The sequence below is a fragment of the Bos grunniens genome, chromosome 14, assembly GCF_055505025.1.
Source record: "Bos grunniens cultivar Pamir isolate PY7600 chromosome 14, Bosgru_T2T1.0, whole genome shotgun sequence".
In the NCBI taxonomy this organism is placed as follows: domain Eukaryota; kingdom Metazoa; phylum Chordata; class Mammalia; order Artiodactyla; family Bovidae; genus Bos; species Bos grunniens.
In genome coordinates, this window is record NC_141178.1 from 69,633,293 (window position 1) to 69,655,261 (window position 21,969).

Genomic DNA, 21,969 nt, shown 5'->3' on the forward strand with positions numbered 1-21,969 from the left:
GAAATATATGTGGACTCATTCATGCCATGTGTTTAGGATCTAGCACATAAGAAAAACTCAACAAATGATGGCTATTATTAGTAAATAGAAAGTGCTTAAAACAGTGGGCATTCAATAAATAACAACTGTTTGTTGTGGTTATATGCACTGAGCACATTCAGTTAGGTTCAGTCCAGTCACTCAGTCGTGTCCGACACTTTGCGACCGCATGAACTGCGGCACGCCAGGCCTCCCTGTCCATCACCAACTCCCAGAGCCTCCCCAAACTCATGAGTCGGTGATGCCATCCAACTGTCTCACCTCTGTCATCCCCTTCTCCCCATGCCCTCAATCTTTCCCAGCATCAGGGTCTTTTCAAATGAGTCAGCTCTTTGCATCAGGAGGCCAAAGTATTGGAGTTTCAGCTTCAGCATCAGTCCTTCCAATGAACACCCAGGACTGATCTCCTTTAGGATGGACTGGTTAGATCTTCTTCAGTCCAAGGGTCTCTAAAGAGTCTTCTCCAACAGCACAGTTCAAATGCATCAATTCTTTAGCGCTCAGCTTTCTTTAAGTCCAACTCTCACATCCATACATGACCACTGGAAAAGCCATAGGCTTGACTAGACAGACCTTTGTTGGCAAAGTGATGTCTCTGCTTTTTAATATGCTGTCTAAGTTGGTCATAACTTTCCAAGGAGTAAGCGTCTTTTAATTTCATGGCTGCAATCCCCATCTGCAGTGATTTTGGAGCCCCCCAAAATAAAGTCAGCCACTGTTTCCATGGTTTCCCCATCTTTTTGCCATGAAGTGATGGGACTGAATGCCATGATCTTAGTTCTCTAAATGTTAAACTTTTATTTTTATTTTTTTAAATTTTATTTTATTTTTAAACTTTACAATATTGTACTGCTTCTGCCATATATCGAAATGAATCCGCCACAGGCATACACGTGTTCCCCATCCTGAACCCTCCTCCCTCCTCCCTCCCCAAACCATCCCTCTGGGTCGTCCCAGTGCACCAGCCCCAAGCATCCAGTATCGTGCATCGAACCTGGACTGCCGACTTGTTTCATATATGATATTATACGTATTTCAATGCCATTCTCCCAAATCATCTCACCCTCTCCCTCTCCCACAGAGTCCAAAAGACTGTTCTATATGTCAGTATCTCTTTTGCTGTCTCGTACACAGGGTTATTGTTACCATCTTTCTAAATTCCATATATGCGTTAGTATACTGTATTGGTGTTTTTCTTTCTCGCTGGCTTCACTCTGTATAAAAGGCTCCAGTTTCATCCACCTCATTAGAACTGATTCAAATGTATTCTTTTTAATGGCTGAGTAATACTCCATTGTGTATATGTACCACAGCTTGCTTATCCATTCATCTGCTGATGGACATCTAGGTTGCCTCCGTGTCCTGGCTATTATAAACAGTGCTGCGATGAACATTGGGGTACATGTGTCTCTTTCCCTTCTGGTTTCCTCAGTGTGTATGCCCAGCAGTGGGATTGCTGGATCATAAGGCAGTTCTATTTCCAGTTTTTTAAGGAATCTCCACACTGGTCTCCATAGTGGCTGTACTAGTTTGCATTCCCACCAACAGTGTAAGAGAGTTCCCTTTTCTCCACACCCTCTCCAGCATTTATTGCTTGTAGACTTTTGGATGGCAGCCGTTCTGACTGGCGTGAAATGGTACCTGATAGTGGTTTTGATTTGCATTTCTCTGATAATGAGTGATGTTGAGCATCTTTTCATGTGTTTGTTAGCCATCTGCATGTCTTCTTTGGAGAAATGTCTATTTAGTTCTTTGGCCCATTTTTTGATTGGGTCATTTATTTTTCTGGAGTTGAGCTGTAGGAGTTGCTTGTATATTTTTGAGATTAGTTGTTTGTCAGTTGCTTCATTTGCTATTATTTTCTCCCATTCTGAAGGCTGTCTTTTCACTTTGCTTATAGTTTCCTTTGTTGTGCAGAAGCTTTTAAGGTTAATTAGGTCCCATTTGTTTATTTTTGCTTTTATTTCCAATATTCTGGGAGGTGGGTCATAGAGGATCCTGCTGTGATGTATGTCGGAGAGTGTTTTGCCTATGTTCTCCTCTAGGAGTTTTATAGTTTCTGGTCTTACGTTTAGATCTTTAATCCATTTTGAGTTTATTTTTGTGTATGGTGTTAGAAAGTGTTCTAGTTTCATTCTTTTACAAGTGGTTGACCAGTTTTCCCAGCACCACTTGTTAACGAGATTGTCTTTAATCCATTGTATATTCTGGCCTCCTTTGTGAAAGATAAGGTGTGCATATGTGCGTGGATTTATCTCTGGGCTTTCTATTTTGTTCCATTGATCTATATTTCTGTCTTTGTGCCAGTACCATACTGTCTTGATGACTGGCTTTGTAGTAGAGCCTGGAGTCAGGCAGGTTGATTCCTCCAGTTCCATTCTTCTTTCTCAAGATCGCTTTGGCTATTCGAGGTTTTTTGTATTTCCATACAAATTGTGAAATTATTTGTTCTAGCTCTGTGAAGAATACCGTTGGTAGCTTGATAGGGATTGCATTGAATCTATAGATTGCTTTGGGTAGTATACTCATTTTCACTATATCGATTCTTCCAATCCATGAACATGGTGTATTTCTCCATCTATTAGTGTCCTCTTTGATTTCTTTCACCAGTGTTTTATAGTTTTCTATATATAGGTCTTTAGTTTCTTTAGGTAGGTCTATTCCTAAGTATTTTATTCTTTCAGTTGCAATGGTGAATGGAATTGTTTCCTTAATTTCTCTTTCAGTTTTCTCATTATTAGTGTATAGGAGTGCAAGGGATTTCTGTGTGTTGATGTTATATCCTGCAACTTTACTATAATCATTGATTAGTTCTAGTAATTTTCTGATGGAGTCTTTAGGGTTTTCTATGTAGAGTATCATGTCATCTGCAAACAGTGAGAGTTTTACCTCTTCTTTTCCAGTTTGGATTCCTTTTATTTCTTTTTCTGCTCTGATTGCTGTGGCCAAAACTTCCAAAACCATGTTGAATAGTAATGGTGAAAGTGGGCACCCTTGTCTTGTTCCTGACTTTAGAGGAAATGCTTTCAATTTTTCACCATTGAGGATAATGTTTGCTGTGGGTTTGTCATATATAGCTTTATTATGTTGAGGTATGTTCCTTCTGTTCCTGCTTTCTGGAGAGTTTTCTTTTTTATCATAAATGGATGTTGAATTTTGTCAAAGGCTTTCTCTGCATCTATTGAGATAATCCTATGGTTTTTATTTTTCAATTTGTTAATGTGGTGTATAACATTGATTGATTTGCGGATATTGAAGAATCCTTGCATCCCTGGGATAAAGCCCACTTGGTCATGGTGTATGATCTTTTTAATGTGTTGTTGGATTCTGATTGCTAGAATTTTGTTAAGGATTTTTGCGTCTATGTTCATCAGTGATATTGGCCTGTAGTTTTCTTTTTTTGTGGCATCTTTGTCAGGTTTTGGTATTAGGGTGATGGTGGCCTCATAGAATGAGTTTGGAAGTTTACCTTCCTCTGCAACTTTCTGGAAGAGTTTGAGTAGGATAGGTGTTAGCTCTTCTCTCAATTTTTGGTAGAATTGAGCTGTGAAGCCATCTGGACCTGGGCTTTTGTTTGCTGGAAGATTTTTGATTACAGTTTCAATTTCTGTGCTTGTGATGGGTCTGTTAAGATTTTCTATTTCTTCCTGGTCCAGTTTTGGAAAGTTGTACTTTTCTAAGAATTTGTCCATTTCTTCCACGTTGTCCATTTTATTGGCATATAATTGCTGATAGTAGTCTCTTACGATCCTTTGTACTTCTGTGTTGTCTGTTGTGATCTCTCCATTTTCATTTCTAATTTTATTGATTTGATTTTCGTCCCTTTGTTTCTTTTTTTTTTTCCCCTTTGTTTCTTGATGAGTCTGGCTAATGGTTTGTCAATTTTATTTATCCTTTCAAAGAACCAGCTCTTGTCTTTGTTGATTTTTGCTATGGTCTCTTTTGTTTCTTATGCATTTATTTCTGCCCTAATTTTTAAGATTTCTTTCCTTCTGCTAACCCTGGGGTTCTTCATTTCGTCCTTTTCTAGCTGCTTTAGGTGTAGAGTTAGGTTATTTATTTGACTTTTTTCTTGTTTCTTGAGGTATGCCTGTATTGCTATGAACTTTCCCCTGAGGATTGCTTTTACAGTGTCCCACAGGTTTTGCATTGTTGTGTTTTCATTTTCATTCGTTTCTATGCAAATTTGATTTCTTTTTTGATTTCTTCTGTGATTTGTTGGTTATTCAGCAGCGTGTTGTTCAGCCTCCATATGTTGGAATTTTTAATAGTTTTTCTCCTGTTATTGGGATCTAATCTTACTGCATTGTGGTCAGAAAAGATGCTTGGAATGATTTCAGTTTTTTTTTGAATTTACCAAGGCTAGATTTATGACCCAGGATGTGTTCTGTCCTGGAGAAGGTTCCATGTGTGCTTGAGAAAAAGGTGAAATTCATTGTTTTGGGATGAAATGTCCTATAGATATCAATTAGGTCTAATTGGTCTATTGTATTGTTTAAAGTTTGTGTTTCCTTGTTAATTTTCTGTTTAGTTGATCTATCCATAGGTATGAGTGGGGTATTAAAGTCTCCCACTGTTATTGTGTTATTGTTAATTTCTCCTTTCATACTTGTTAGCATTTGCCTTACATATTGTGGTGCTCCCATGTTGGGTGCATATATATTTATAATTGTTATGTCTTCTTCTTGGATTGATCCTTTGATCGTTATGTAGTGACCGTCTTTGTCTCTCTTCACAGCCTTTGTTTTAAAGTCTATTTTGTCTGATGTGAGTATTGCTACTCCTGCTTTCTTTTGGTCCCTGTTTGCATGGAAAATCTTTTTCCAGCCCTTGACTTTCAGTCTGTATGTGTCCCCTGTTTTGAGGTGTATCTCTTGTAGACAGCATATGTAGGGGTCTTGTTTTTGTATCCATTCAGCCAGTCTTTGTCTTTGGGTTGGGGCATTCAACCCATTTATGTTTAAGGTAATTATTGATAAGTATGATCCCACTGTCTTTTACTTTATTGTTTTGGGTTCGAATTTATACACCGTTTTTGTGTTTCCTGTCTAGAGAATATCCTTTAGTATTTGTTGGAGAGCTGGTTTGGTGGTGCTGAATTCTCTCAGCTTTTGCTTGTCTGAGAAGCTTTTGATTTCTCCTTCATAGTTGAATGAGATCCTTGCTGGGTACAATAATCTGGGCTGTAGGTTATTTTCTTTCATCGCTTTAAGTATGTCTTGCCATTCCCTCCTGGCTTGGAGAGTTTCTATTGAAAGATCAGCTGTTATCCTTCTGGGAATTCCCTTGTGTGTTATTTGTTGTTTTTCCCTTGCTGCTTTTAATATTTGTTCTTTGTGTTTGATCTTTGTTAATCTGATTAATATGTATCTTGGGGTATTTCGCCTTGGGTTTATCCTGTTTGGGACTCTCTGGGTTTCTTGGACTTGAGTGATTATTTCTTTCCCCATTTTAGGGAAGTTTTCAACTTCCTAAGTATTTTCTCATGGTCTTTCTTTTTGTCTTCTTCTTCTGTGACCCCCATGATTCGAATGTTGTAGCGTTTAATATTGTCCTGGAGGTCTCTGAGATTGTCCTCATTTCTTTTAATTCGTTTTTCTTTTTTCCTCTCTGATTCATTTATTTCTACCATTCTATCTTCTAATTCACAAATCCTATCTTCTGCTTCTGTTATTCTACTATTTGTTGCCTCCAGAGTGTTTTTGATTTCATTTATTGCATTATTCATTATATATTGACTCTCTTTTATTTCTTCTAGGTCCTTGTTAAACCTTTCTTGCATCTTCTCAATCCTTGTCTCCAGGCTATTAATCTGTGATTCCATTTTGATTTTAAGATTTTGGATCAATTTCACTATCATTATTCAGAATTCTTTATCAGGTAGATTCCCTATCTCTTCCTCTTTTGTTTGGTTTGGTGGGCATTTATCCTGTTCCTTTACCTGCTAGGTATTCCTCTATCTCTTCATCTTGTTTAAATTGCTGAGTTTGGGGTGTCCTTTCTGTATTCTGGCAGTTTGTGGAGTTCTCTTTATTGTGGCGTTTCCTCACTGTGTGTGGGTTTGTACAGGTGGCTTGTCAAGGTTTCTTGGTTAGGGAAGCTTGTGTTGGTGTTCTGGTGGGTGGAGCTGTATTTCTTCTCTGTGGAGTGCAATGAAGTGTCCAGTAATGAGTTATGAGATGTCTATGGTTTTGGGGTGACTTTGGGCAGCCTGTACCTTGGAGCTCAGGGCTGTGTTCCTGTGTTGCTGGAGAATTTGCTTGGTATGTCTTGCCCTGGAACTTGTTGGCTCTTGTGTGGTGCTTGGTTTCAGTGTAGGTATGGAGGCGTTTGATGAGCTTCTGTCAATTAATGTTCCCTGGAGTCAGGAGTTCCCTGGAGTTAGGGGTTGGACTTAAGCCTCCTGCTTAAGTAAGTTATCGGTCTTATTTTTACAGTAGTTTCAAAACTTCTGCTTCTATACAGCACCACTGATAAAACATCTACGTTAAAGATGAAAAGTTTCTCCACCATGAGGGCCACCCAGCGTTCACAGCGTTACATGGAGAAGAGAAGAGGGAGGAGGGAGTTAGAGGTGACCTGAATGAGATGAGGTGGAATCAATAGAGGAGAGAGCAGGCTAGCCAGTAATCACTTCCTTATGTGCACTCCACAACTGTACCGCTCAGGATGTTCACGGAATTATACAGAGAAGAGAAGAAGGAGGAAGGCGACAGAGGTGGTCAGGAGGATAAAAGGGGGGATGAAAAGGAGGGAGACAGATCCAGCCAGTAATCAGTTCCCTAAGTGTTCTCCACTGTCTGGAACACACAGAAATTCACAGAGTTGCATAGAGTCGAGAGGGGTTAGGGAGGAGACACAGGTGACCTGGTGGAGAAAAAGGAGAGTCCAAAGAGGGAGAGAGCAGTCAAGCCAGTAATCTCGCTCTCTACTGAAAAATGGGTACTGAAGATTGGGTTCTTAAAGGTGCAAAATTGGTAACAAATATATAAAAGCAAAAATTAAAAATCTAGAGTAGAGTTTGGAATTTCAAAAATACAATGTTAAAGAAAAGAAGAAGGAAAAGAGAAAAAACAGAAAACAAACCAAGTCGCAAAAATTATAAAGAAAATATAGGTACACTATTGATAACAAATACCACAAAGCAAAAGTTAAAAATCTAGAGTAGAGTCTGGAATTTCAAAAATACAATGTTAAAGAGAAGAAGAAAAAAAACAAGGTCACAAAAATTATAAAAAATATATATATGAAGTTTGCTTTAAAAAAAATAAGAGTCTTTTTTTTGTTGTTGTTGCAAAGTAATAGTAGGTTATAAAAGTGAAAATTAAAGAAATAATAGAGGACTTAAATTTTTTTAAAAAAATTAATAAAAAAATAAAGAATGATCATAAAAATAGTAAAAATATATCTAGAACTTTCTCTGGTTTTGTTTTGGGTACTGTGTGCCATGATCTTCATTTTCTGAATGTTGAGCTTTAAGCCAACTTTTCACTCTCCTCTTTCACTTTCATCAAGAGGCTTTTTAGTTCTTCACTTCTGCCATAAGGGTGGTGTCATCTGCATATCTGAGGTTATTGATATTTCTCCTGGCAATCTTGACTCCAGCTTGTGCTTTTTCCAGCCCAGTGTTTCTCATGATGTACACTGCATATAAGTTAAATAAGCAGGGTGACAATATACAGACTTGACGTACTCGTTTTCCTATTTGGAACCAATCTGTTGTTCCATGTCCAGTTCTAACTGTTGCTTCCTGACCTGCATACAGGTTTCTCAAGCGGCAGGTTAGGGGGTCTGGTATTTCCCATCCCTTTCAGAATTTTCCACAGTTTATTGTGATCCACACAGTCAAAAGCTTTGGCATGGTCAATAAAGCAGAAACAGATGTTTTTCTGGAACTCTCTTGCTTTTTTGATGATCCAGCAGATGTTGGCAATTTGATCTCTGTTTCCTCTGCCTTTAGTGGCTGTAGATACTTTGTAAACAAATAAACATGGTTGTGTTCCAATAAAACTTTATATGTAAGAACAGTTGGTGAGTCAGATTTGACCCATGAATCATACTTGCTGTTCCTTGGCCTATTTCCAGTGGTAGACTTTGTGCTTTTTAGATCAATTTATACTTGAATCATCGTTGATACCTTGGAATAAGACTGGTAAACATTTAGAACAGTATTCGTCAAAATGGCAGTTCACTGAAGACTTGAGAACTGTGTTAAGAGTGTAGATTCCTGAGTCCTGCTCCTAAAGATTCGAATACAGAATGTCTGGGAAAGAGCCTCAGCTTCTGTACTTCTGGCCCCTGGCTCTATATACATACAACAGAGTTTGAAAACCGTTAAGTGTATGGCTTCAGTAGATAACTTTGCAAAGACATAATGTGAAATAAATCTCTGTGTAATTTGTTTCACCCACAATCCTAACTCCACGCCAGAACCTCTGGTTTAATGAACAGACTATCCATTCCATCTCCAAACCTCGTGTCATTGTACCTTTTCCTATTTTATTTAGAGGCAGACACATTTAAATGAAAATAATCACCATCAGAATACTATGTGCCATAAGCTGATGTCAGGATATTTATTCAGCAGAATGCAATTACCAGTAAAATTTTATGTTCCAAATGGCGTGACTATAATCCAGTGTAGGCTTTTTAACCCCTGGTGATTTTTGTTTCATTTGATTTGTGATGAGTGGCAACCAGCATGGTTGCTGGGGGCTGGCAAAGCAAGAATAAAGGGGAAATAGCCCCATGGCCCCTACAGGCAGCTTTCAACTGCAGTATGCCACTAAATCTCCATCACCACCGGGTGGCTCTACATGATTCCGTTGTTAATTGAATTTTTCCCCAAGTAGAATGAGGGCTTGTTTTGCATCAACACAGTTCCATTGTCTGATGATTGTTGTTGGTAATGTCAACTGAACTTAAGATATTTCAGCATCCACATGCACAGGCATCATTGCTGTGATTTGGAGTAAGAGTGGGGAAGTGCACAGGAGGACAGCACACAGGAGACGTGGTACTGTGCTCACTACGCTGTGTGGACGAGATGGTTGGGAAGGTCTCTGCACAGACACGATGGTATCCCCTTCCCGGTGCGTCGCATCCAGAGGTGCATGAGGTTGTTGTTTAGTTGCTCAGTTGTGTCCAACTCCTTTGCAACCCCATGGACTGTAGCCCGCCAGGCTCCTCTGTCCATGGGATTTTCTAGGCAAGAACACTGGAGTGTGTTGCCATTTCCTTCTCCAGGGGACCTTCCTGACCCAGGGATTGAACACTCAGACCCATGTCTCCTGCATTGGCAGGAAGATTCTTTATGGCTGAGCTACCAGGGAAGCTCCACAAAGGTATACGAGGTTGACACATTTTATTACTAGCGAGGTAGACTTTGACCATGTGTTTAAGGTGGTGTCTGTGAAGTTTCTCCAATGTAGATTTAAAGTTCAACTTTGTAATTAATAAGCATCTTGTAGGGAGATACTCCCAAGGCTTTGTGAATTAGTGAGTTGGATTTCAGGAAATATCCAAAATGAACACATTTCACTCTGTGCATATGAATGATGTTTATCAGAGAAATTGATGGCTGAAAGTGGTTATCCTGTGAACGAATTGAAATCCCTCATTTGAGATAGAAGGGTTCACCTAAAAGCCAGCTGAGAATGTCATCTCAGATGTGGGATGACCAGCAGCCCAGCCCATCTCCTCACATCAGATTGCTTTATTCCTTCCTGACTGCCATTAGGATGTACCATGTATCCAGAGTTCGTTGCTCTCTGATTACCTTTGTTTTATAGTAGAGGAAGAATCCATTCAAGTCTTCCTCTCCTTCCCATCCAATTAACATAATTATTGTTTGGTCTGTCAGTGTCTCTCTTTCTCCCCCTCTGCAGTGAGAGATCTGTTTTCACTAACTTGGCACATGGGTTTTTTTTTCTGATGCAGAACTGAGAGACAGTAATGAAGAAATGAGAAGAAAGGGGAAGGATCCTTGTATACTGGGCCAGTTCCTAGGATCCCAGAATCCTTGCTACAGAATCCAGGTGAAGAGAAGAAAAAAGAAAAAAAAAAAAAAGTCAGTGACTCTGTTGATATAGAAAACAAAGAGCTAAGAGCTGAGAAGAAAAACAGAAAGAGCCTGATTGTCTTAGAATCTTGTAGACCATTTTGTGACTGCGCCAGGAGGTGGCTCGCGGGCGAGCGGCCAGAATGCTCTGCGTGTGGAGGTGAAGAAATGCGCAGTCAGCAAGTGACATGTAAGCACACAAGAGCCCACAGAACGGTGCAGCTGATGCCTCTGAGAGGGTGTGCCCCCAGAGCGTGCGCCCCCAGAGCCAGGCCTCTGGGAAGAAGACCCTGTTCCAGTCACCCCTGTGTTCAGTGGCTCCTTGAACCAGGGAACCAGGGAACGCTGACAAATCTAATATTTTTGATAGTCAGCCAGTCCCTGTAGTCAAACCCACACAGTAAAAAAAAATTAAGATAAAAGAGGGACTTCCCTGGTGGTCCAGTAGTTAAGACTTCACCTTCCAGCACAGGGGGTTGCAGGTTCAACCTGGTTGGGGAGCAAAGATTCCACAAGCTTCCAGGTCGAAAAACCAGAATATAAAACAGAAGCAATATTGTAACGAGTTTAATAGACTTTAAAAATGATCCACATCAGAAAATTTTTAAACATCTCACACATCAGGGCCCTTCCCCATGGGAGAAGGAGAGAACCCAACTGCTGCAGGATATTCAAGAAAGTCATCTGCATGGGGACCTGATCACACCACACACCGGCTGGTTCACAGGACTTATTAGCCTATCCCAGACGTCCTGGTCCCTTTAACACAGGCTGCAGGGATCAAAAGTTCCCTTTGACCCTTCTGAAAATATTAGGTAATGTCAGTGCAGGGGGATAATAATCTTTCTGCCCTGGAGTGCAGCAATTGTTGCTCTTGGGAATGATTGTGCTAATTCTTAGGTCATTAACGCCAAGTACTACATGACTGCACACTTCTCTAACCAGAGAGAAGGCAAAACAGAGTGTGATGCATCTTTCTGGAGCATAAAGTTTATTAAGACTATGAAGAACCAAGGAGATGACAAGCATTATCCCCTCCCCAGCAACATGAAAGACAGAAGTGTGGAGGATGGAGGACATGCCCCAGGGCACAGTCCAGTCTCTGAAGTTTCACCCAGCAGGGGAGGAGGGGCAGCCAGGCCAGGGTGGTGCCTCTTCTGGTCACCCAGACCACTCCATAGCATCCTCAGAGCTGGCCAGGATTTTGGATAGGAGGCTTTCCTGAAGGTGGTGGAGGTGCTGGATTTGAATCCCATCATCCAGGTGGGAACATGACCAGGTCATCGGGAGCTTTGCAGGTCATCCATTGGCTGTTTCTTTTATCACTTTAATATTAGCCCTCTTTATGGGCAGGCCATAGCAAATATATTTAGAGAGCCATCTCAAGATTCTTCCAGCCACCCCCTTCTTTTTCTGGGTGAGGCCAGAGGGAGTGACTGGGACATATTCTCGGGTTACCCAACAAGGGTGGAGCTTTGCGCATCAGCACATCCGGGAGGCAGGTGGTTCCTTCAGGGACTTTCCGCTGATGTCATGGGTGCCATTGGTGTTACAGGTGTTGTCACAGGGGATGTGGTTGTCCTGTGTGCCATGGGTTCTGTGAGTGTTGTGGGCGATGCGGGTCCGCGGGTGACACTGGTGTCATGGGTGCCACTGGTGTCACGGGTGAGGCAGCGGTCACTGGTGACACTGGTGTCACAGGTATCGCAGGTGCCACGGGTGTCATATACGTTGCACGGCTCAGTAGTGGCCGGGGTGCTTAGGGCGTCATAGGTGAGGCTGGTACCTCTGGTATCACAGCTGTCGCAGGTGCTGATGGTGTCGCAGGTGCTGATGGTGTCACGGGTGTCCCTGGTGCCTCGGGTAACGCTGGTATCACGGGTGTGGCTGCTGTCACGCCTGTCGCAGGTGTCGCAGGTGAGCCCGGTCCTGCACGTGTTGTGGTGTTCACCGGCATGATCGGTGGCTCGGGCTGCTGGCATCGCGTGTGTTGCAAGTGGAGGGGGCTGGGCTGGGGGTGACGGTCCTCGCCTCCGGGCAGGGTAGGGGAGTGGCAGGCTCTCTGGTCTTCTCCGTTGACTCCTGGTTCTCCTGCTGCTGAATGGTCTCCCAAAGCCAGGCAGGAATAAGCATGGACATCTCAGGGCTGGGAGTAGGCTTATGTTCTTGGCTGCTGAGGTTGGAGGAAACGCCCAGTCTCACAGTGATGGTGCAGGTCCTCACCTTGGGTTCATTCATGTCACTGCCGCTGCTTATGTCTAAGCCCGGTATTTGGTCTCTGCACCAGCCCAGTATTGTCTCCACTGTCACCCCAGGGTGCTCTTCACAGGCTGGTGGGAGTGGCTCCTCCTGGCCCCTGTTCACCCATGGATGCTGCCAAACATCTTCTAAAGTACCTCTTTTGGTAGTGTTCAGTGTTACCATACAGTCTAGTAAGTCTGTTATCTTGTTAGATGAATATTTGGGCATATGGTAGTGCCCCCTAAGCACACGCTGCCACAGCTCCCAGAAATCTTGTCCCCTGAAGGGGAGGGATCCAGTTACTATGGTGTACAGGATGCCACCGAGGCTCCACACATCCTCCTCTAGGCCTGTATAAGGCCTCCCCAGGAAGAGTTCTGGGGCCATGAACGTGGGGCTGCCACAGAAAGTGTCTAGCTTCTTTTGTGGGTGCCACTGGTTGCTAAGGCTGAAGTCAGAGATCTTGACGTTGTTGTTGGCATCGAGGAGGAGGTTGCCCAGCTTCAAATCCCGGTGCACCACGCCCCGCTGGTGGCAGTGCTGCAGAGCCGAGACCCGCTGGCAGAACAGGCCTCGGGCCTCCCCCTCCGTCAAGCGGCCTTTGGCCTCCAAGTAGGTGGACAAGTCTCCTCCACTGACGTACTCCATTACTATAAATAGAGCCTCCTCCGTGTCAATAACTTCCAGTAGTTTTACAATATTTCGGTGGCTTATTGTTTTTAGGCTATTAATCTCTTGATTGCATTCCTTGAGGCCGGAGGAGCTCTGATTGGTCTTTTGAATGACCTTAATGGCTACCACCTCCTTGGTCAGAACATGCCGGGCCAACTTCACTTTCGCGAATTGGCCTTCACCAATTGTGTCAAGGATCTCATGGTTCTCAATATGAGCCACCTTCCTAATGGAGATGGCCATGAGGTCCTGCATCCCTAACTCTACTACAGCCCTCACTCAGCGTGCTAAGTTTGCTAACATTGACGAGGATGCTAACAACACTGTAGAGCTGTCAGGTTGGTTTATTTCTCTTCCTCGTTTCCTGTTTTGTTGCAACAAAATTGTGGAGTGATGGACCAAAAGGTGTGGAACAGCAGACAAGTTACAGCTCAGTTCAGCTCAAGCAGACAGATCTTTTCCTAGTCCAGCGCTCCCAAAGGAGTCCTCCTCACCCCGTTGATCCCTCTTGGCTTCCCCTTTTTACATTTCCTTTTGATTATGCCCAGGTCAAATAGGGCTTGTACCCACCACCAGTCAATGAAAGGGAATGCAAATGGGCATATGCTCAAGGCTGATTGACAATTATAAGTTGTCTAGCAGCTGGCTGTGTTGTTTCTGTCTTCCCATAATTCTGTCTGTTAGATGTAGAATATTCATGAGTCCTTAATGGTCTCCTAACTGCCTAAGGTTACTAGGAGAAGCCCCTGTGGTCTTTTTGTCTCCACGGTGTGCCTAGGCGCATGTGCAGGAGTTGAAAAGTCTCTGTGGTTATTTTGTAATATATCTGTGCGCTCTCCAGGGTGTGTCTGGGATGGAGTTTAGAGATGAGTTTACATCCCTTTCAGCCAGGCCTCCCTTCAAGTTGCTCATGTTTAACTTCCTACGTAACAGTCCCCCCTCAAGTGTATGGACCCCAATTCATTGGGGAAATGGGTGTCATTCATTCTGGCTACTTCCTGCTGAGTTGGGGCAGTGAGGGGCCTTGGGGTGTCCATCACTTGCTAGCTGTCAATGAGGAGGGCCAGTAAGGGCTGCTGATGTCTATCCAAGGGGGAGTGGCTTGAGGAAGTCGTCAGAGGGGTCAGGGGTTGATATCCCTGTTGTATCAGAAGTTGAGCCTGTATTTTGTTGACCTGCTGCTGCTGCTGCTGCTAAGTCACGTCAGTCGTGTCTGACTCTGTGCGACCCCACAGACGGCAGCCCACCAGGCTCCTCTGTCCCTGGGATTCTCCAGGCAAGAATACTGGACTGGGTTGCCATGTCCTTCTCCATTGTTCACCTGAGAAGAAGTAAATTAAGTAAGTTGAGGGAAGAGGGAGCAAACAGAATTTTAGGCCCGAAGCACGGTAGGACTGTATCCTTATTGACTGAAACCAGGTTGCTGTGGTGACCTTGTCCAGGATTTGATTAGTGTTGAATAAGTTTTGGGTGCTCAGTCCTGACCTATTGATATAAGTCAGCTTGTTAAGACTTGGGTTAGAACATACCACAGCTAGTCTTATTGAGCATGTTCATGATTTCTGTGGTGGCTAGACCTAAGGAGTATATATAAGAGTAACAGCACCAGAGGTACATGAACCACATCGGGGTGTCCTGAGTATGGTCTTATGGGAACCGATAACAGACATGCAAAGGATCTCCCTGACTAACACAAACCAAGAGAGAGACAATGAAGTAGCTCAGACTGAACACAGGCACCGTCCCAAGAAAGCTTATCCCCAGGAGCTTAACTTTTTGGATATTCATCAGAATGACACTTATCTGTAGTCCTGAATAGATATCAGAAGTCTTCCAGAGGCTCGCAGATATATCAGGTATCTTCTCCTATTTTATTCCACAACTTTACTTGAGAGTGGTGAATCCAGGAGTCATGCCTTGGTAACTTGGGTGCTGTGGAGGGCGAGAGTATTACGGGGTAAGGGCCCTTCCGTGTGGGCTGGAGTTGAACTTTTGGGAAAGCATCTTTCCAAACCTTAATTAGTAGGTAGGGGTATACAGTGGAGGTCCGTCAGATTCCTTTGGGTCGTGGTTGACACCCCACAATCACATTTCTTATTGGAATTACCCAATGACCATAGTGTAAGTTCTAAGGGTTTGGGTCTCTGGATCTAAAAAGAGGTCATTGAAATAAACAAATGGTCTCTGATACAATATCTCATAGGGGCTAAAACCAACCTGTTCTCTCGGAGCAATGTGAGTTTGGAGGAGGGCTGTTGGTAAAGCCTCCTTCCATATGAGGGAGATCTCCTGGATTATCTTTTTTATTGCCAATTTTAAGAATTGGTTGGCTGCTTTTTAGTTGTGCAATTTCAAGAAACATACTTGACCTCTCTGTACTTTTTTTTTTTGCTAGTAAAATCAAAATACTGATTGTATTTACTTCACCAGCTTGTTGTGAGGATTAAAGGTTTTTGAACAGAAACTGGCTTATAGAAATCAGTTATTAAAAAGTTTTTGAAATAAATTTTGATGAGTCTGGGAATCTCTGGGTTACTTGGATAAGGTCCTAGCTTATCTGAGTCATAAGCATAGTTTTGCCAAACGCTGTGTATAATGGACCAGGTTATGCTCTTTTGAGGCCCTTCACACCTTTCTCACCGAATCTCAGTCCTAGAACTAGCTTGTGTTATCTATAAAATGGGGGAAATTAAGCGTTATCCAAAGTCAAGCATTTGAATGGGAAGATTTCTGGAAGATCCATCCCATCTCCAAAACCTCTGATAATTTGAATCATTCTGGATTCTTACAAACTCATTGTAGCTTCTTTGGCTCTATAAAATATGAAAAATTGATTTAATCCCCATTATGTTGCTCAAATATTAGGTGAGGGTTTAAGAAAGATGCTTCAGCTTATTGGTAGAAGGAGTACTTCGTAAATCAGGATAAAAATATACCTTGACTGACTGGTTAAACACATTTGGACTCACTTGTCTTTCTCCCTTAAGATTTTTCTCTCCTTTTACCCATTCCGCTGTATGTCCCTTCCTCTGCTATTTCCTCAAGTCCCAGTCAATACCCTTCAGAATACAGGCTTCTGATGCTTCTTCTCTGTCAGAAGCAGGGCATTTAATCTGCAGTGCGTACTTGCCTGCGGTATCTAGGGTGGTAGGTATCAGAGGAGCAGAACAGGGGTCTTGTAGAGTTGTCCATCACCCTTCTCCTCAACTAGTATAGACAGCCTGTGTCTGTTGGTTGTTGACTTGAGACTTCAACATGGCAGGATACCTACAACTTCCTGAGCTTCCTTGTGCATCTTATGTTTACTTAATCCTCTGAACCTCGTGAGGGAATTCAGAATCCCCATGGTTGGTATGAGCAATATAGTCACAAACTGATTCTGAAAGAGAAATTTCTTAGTGGGCAGGAAAGTAGCATCCTGTGCAACCATAAGAAGACCCATTCTCCTGTATTAATGAGTACGACTTCCCTGAGCACTGTGTGCTAGGCTCTGTGCTAGGTGCTGGGGATGTGAGTGAGCAAAACAAGTCCAAGTCTCTATGATAATAACGCTAGTTTTCTGGAGGAGGCTTATTGGGTAAGAAATTACACGGTTCAGTTCAGTCGCTCAGTCGTGTCCAACTCTGTGACCCCATTGACTGCAGCGCACCAGGCCACACATACAAGTGTTTGTCAGATTACGGTGGTGTTAGGTGCTATCAGAGAAAAGTTGCACAAATAATGATTGACTCCTATTGATGTGGGGTGCTAAAGACGATTACAGGGTGATTGGTTCATCTTGTAGTGGTACTTACCCCAGGTCCTTACACACACCCAGGTGACAAAGTTTCAATGTCATTTCGTGGTTCTGGACTTTTTGCAAAGGGGAAGGTTCAGATCATGGGTCTAGATGAAATGGCGTTTGAGGTTTCAATAAGGAAAGAACCTGGGAACAAGGGGTAGAATCTTCTACGATGAGCTGATGCCTCTAGATGATTGGCTTAGCTCCGGGGACTGGAGAAACACGGAGCATGGATTGTGACTGACATGTGGTCTCATCAGACTCATGCAAGGAGCCTGAGAAAATCTGTGAAGTCTGTTCAGGGGATCCCAGTAAAGTATACTCTTGACTGAGGAGCTGACATATAGCTGGGATGGGTATCCTCTCATACCTGGCTTGCAGCTTTCACATGGACATTTAAGGGGTTGGCGGGTGGTGCAACTTTCCAGGAGTCACACCAGGCCCCTCAAGATCTGTGGGCTGATAGATTGTTACAGCCTTCTCACCTGTCACAGCTTCTCATTCATTGACTGTTAGGAATGGAAAGGGGTGAGGTGATTCAAGTGAATGGTTCTCATCCCTGGAACTGGAATCACTCTGAAGTGTATAAAAATAGAGAAACCCAGGGCGTAGACTTACTGGGACAGATTTAGGATGATGTCAAGAGATAAGGATTGGGAATCTGTATATTTTTATATGTTCAGAGTAAATGCCAAGTAAGGGGAGTCTGTGAGCAAGCATGAGCCAGTCAGAAAGGGCCCCTGGTGGCTCAGATGGTAAGGAATTTGCCTGCAATGCAGGAGACCTTGATTTGATCCATGGGTGTGAAGATCCCCTGGAGAAGGGAATAGAAACCCACTCCAGTATTCTTACCTGGGGAATTCCATAGACAGAGGAGCCTGTTGGGCTACAGTCCATTGGGTTGCAAAGAGTTGGGCATGGCTGAGTGACTAACACATTATTCTTTTCATTAATTTTAAATAGTTATCATTACTGGAATATTAGAAAATCACGATTTAAATCTTTGCATTAATGTATGATTCCCAGAACCAGATCAGAATACTTCTAAGACTATTCCTCTTTGGGAAACTAAATGCCTCCTCCTAATCCTGAGGATGAATTTGTAGTTAAGGTGCTCACTATTTCTGTGGGGAAAGTGTGTGTGAGTGTGTGTTTGTGAAAGCATGCTCACAGAATGTTTTCGGCAGTTGTTTCCAAAGAGTAGGTGAGGTGAGCCTGGCGTTTCAGATGTCCTTTGACATGGCCCCGTGTGGGTTCTCTCAGTTGCATGTGGATTGCACGGATGAGAGGCAGAGCAGCATGTAGGTGAGCTGCTTTCTTCAATGTTAAAGGCTCTTGTCTGTATTTGCTCAGTCGTGTCCGACTCTTTGCAGCCCCGTGGCCTATAGCCCATGGTAGTCCACCAGGCTCCTTTGTCCATGGACATTTTCAGGAAGAATACTGGAGCAGCTTTCCATTTCCTTCTGCAGGGATCTTCCCTACCCAGAGCTCAAACCCATGTGTCTGTGTCTCTGGCATTGGCAGGTGTATTCTCTACCACTGGCTCCACCTGGGAAGCCCCTTAAAGGCGATTATTGTTGACCTAAAAAGGACACTGTTTGCCACCATAACTATTGTAAAAGGCGTTCATTGATTCCATCAGCAAGTAACAAATAGTTAGCCCAGGCCACGTGCCAGATAACTATTTCTGTTCTAGGGATTCAGAGAGAATTAGGGCCTGGACATTAGTCATATGGGACCACCAAGGTTTTGAGTTTAGTTGGGGAAGTGTATTTAGGCGAAAAGGCTGTTCCACTGCAGTGTGGTTAGGTTTATACTTAATTCTCTAGCCCCATCGCTTACACAGTGTTCATTGACTGCAAAGATCACACTGAGAGTAAACGGGACCTAGCACTAGGAGGTCCAATACCTCTTTCAAGTCCTCTGCTCCCCATGAACACTTTGGGGAATTATTCATTCTCCACTAGTAACCCAGTCTCTATGGCTCCTGTAGAGCAGGTCTGAGAGCTTCTAATTCAGGCACACATATGCTGTTTCCATAGTTAAATGATCAGAGTGACTAATTCATCAAAAGTAAGTTTCTAAAGCCTAATGTAATAGTATCTATGAGCTGATACACACTTCCTTTAAAAGTGATATATTTTTTCTATTAAAAAATAGCAGAAATAATCTGGGAAGGCTTTAAAAGTCATTCAGTTTATTCCCATTTATTCCATTGCTATGCATGAGGAATACGCGGAGAGTTTTACATAGGTGATTTTAAGTTACAACAATTTTGTGAGACTTTTATTATCTCCAGATGGGGAAATAGAAGCATAGATAGCTGAACTAGTTTTCCAAAAAGACAAAGAGAAAATAACAGAATTAGGCTTCATGTTTAAGTGTGTCTAATTCTAAAGTCCACAGTTTAAAAAAGAAAACTTCTCTACGCTGTCTATTTTGATTATAGATATATATGTGTGTAGTATTGGAAGGTGTCATTCATCATCTGAATTTTAGGACCACTTGGAGAATATATGATCTTGAGTGTAAAATATAAATCCTGTCTATAAAGATTTTGATTTGCCTTCAGACATATAGCAAGCATCTACTGAGCAAGTATTGGACATTGTGTGTACACACACGCACACATGCACACACACGCGGACACAGCCATCAAAAGAGCAGCTGTGCAGCCAGAGACACAAAAGGCAGGGTACGATTCTTTTATTGCAGAAACATCACCCAGATTATCAGGCATGCCCTCTGTTGGACTTTGCAGATTATCCGGATTTCTTGTTAATCTTATTGGTCATGCTTTCCATGTTCCTGGTACAAACTGTGTATACTGTTCTACATTTTGTGGAAAACAAAGGATGAGATACACAGACACACACACACACATGTAATGAGTTTTCCCCCGTGATTTTTGCACATACAGACTTTCTGTAAGTTTACTTAAAAATTCATAAACATGGTTGCCTTGAGTTGGAACGTAAGTGCCAAAGGTGGGAAAGAGAATAACTATGCATTACATTCTCTTTTATCATATTTAAACCTTTTAATCACAGTATGGATTCCTTATTCAAAACAATAAACTGTTAAACATACAAATACACACACATAGAAACGGACTGTGCTCCTGTGTCCATCTTACCTTCTGATGCTTCTATGTTGGTTCCCGTGAGTGAGTGGTTGATTCTGAGTGTGATTTTCTCTGAGAGCATTTATGATACGGTTGGAGGCTGTTTATGATTTAGTGGAGAGAAGCAGATTGATGGAAGCCCGTTGAAGCTGGGGAGGATGGAAATGCTCCAGAGGAAAATTCCTCCATCCTCAGTCAGGAAAGGCCTGGGAGTGATGCGTCAGTAATTGTAGTAAATCAGTTAAGAAATAAACTGGACTCTTCATCTTGACACCTGATTGGAGTGGGAGTATCTAGGGGTATTAGGAGATTTGAACTGAATTTAGAGAATTTTTTTTTTTTTTTGAAGATAAGATGACTGTACACACCAGACTGACCCATGGCCACATAACTGAGATGCAGACTTTAAGAGGACTCGCTGACTTTGTTCAGTACTTGCATGCAGTGGGACAGATGAGTTGTCATTTGGCTGGTCTCATCTCACTTAACCTTTCAACAATCACGTCAAGGAATATCCCATTTTACCTGTGCAGAAATTAAGACCCCAGAGTTAGAGGTTGGTCAATTGGCCCAAGATGTCACAGATGATATGCTGAGGTCACAATATGGCACCAAGGACTCCGATTCCAAACCCTGGGCTCTACCTAACACTGCCTGGAAGAAAAGAAGCCACAAGAAACTGGCAGATAAGTATTCTAAGGTAGTGGCTGTCAGACACTGGCTACATCAGAATCTCCTGCATAGCTTTTTAAAGCACTTATTGCTACCCCCATGTTAGGGAAGTAAAATAGATAGTCTTGTTTAGGCTTCAGAGACAAAGCAACACAGGCCTCTGGCCTTGCTTCTAACCTGCCTGGACACTGCCCTGACTGTGAGTGACCGGGAGTGACTGCCTGCTGTGAGTGCAAGACTTGCAGCACCACAGATAAGATGGGAGATGAATCTTGAGATTGTTGAGCCCCTGGAGCGGGGCTGGCCAACCAAGCCCCAGGCTTGACAACATTCCAAGTTGTACAAGACAAAGAGCATTAACATGAACCCAGGCTTGCAATTTGCTCACAGATTGATGATATCAGTTTGGGTCCTGGGATTATAAGCAGGAACCCCTGAACTACAGTTTTGGAAGTCTCACGCACTGAGGAGACTCGCTGCCTGGGACCTTTTCCCAGTTGGTACTCCAAATACGCTGTGACACGGGACTTCCCAGCTCTGTTTAAGTCTGAATGTTGAACCCAATTTGGTGATGTATCCTCTGCTGTTTCTATTTCTGCCTTCTTTTAATGTTAGTATATTGAAATTAAGCTCTATAATTCTCTAATAATTATTTGTATTATTTATTTGCATAAAATGTGTGGCTTATCTTGTTAACAAAGTGTTTGAACCTGAGACAAAAAGGAGAACTTTCCGGCAAAACATTAATTGGTGCTGTGAGCAGGACTTGTGAAACAAAATGCCACTCTAATAATAATAAGATAGAGATTAAGATTGATGAAGTTTTTTTTATTCCCAGATGGGAAGATTCACCTTATTGCTCATTAGCTAACACATGGGACAGATTCACTGGATTGTGTGAGAATTGGAACTTTACATTAAAGTGGGCCAAACCTTTAAAAGTTATTGAATGTTTGTGGGTCACACTGACTGAGAAAGGATAAGAATGTGCCGTGCTGGATAAGAGGCTTGATCCTCCTTTCTGCCTCCTGTAAGGTACGTGAAGCTAACTTAAAATTGTCTAGAGAGAAGTTACAATTGGAAAATGAATTATGTGATCTGTGAGGATGGTTGTCCATGTTACCATGCCAAAATTATATTTAACTGATCAATCTTCATTTTCCTTTAGATCAGCTCTCCCTTGAGCCAGTCCACAGCCCTAACTCTCCTTTCTCTCTCCTTTCTTTGTCCACTTGCTATCTTGCTGCTGCCTTATCTGCCCCCCTTCTTCCTCTGTTTCCTTCTGTATCAGCTAATTGCTTTCTAGCTTCCCCTATTTCTCAGAGGAGAGGGGGAACCTAGCTTCCCCAACTCCTTCCCCCACTCTAGCAAGTTTCTTTT

The 21,969-nt window shown here is 42.6% G+C and overlaps 1 pseudogene across 1 annotated transcript; it reads right to left on the reverse strand.

Moving 5' to 3' along the window:
• Positions 1-11,260: 11,260 nt before the first annotated feature.
• LOC147359646 (serine/threonine-protein kinase MARK2-like) lies at positions 11,261-17,813 on the reverse strand (annotated as a pseudogene). The gene has a single exon (XR_015141077.1). The product of XR_015141077.1 is annotated as a serine/threonine-protein kinase MARK2-like (transcript).
• Positions 17,814-21,969: the final 4,156 nt, after the last annotated feature.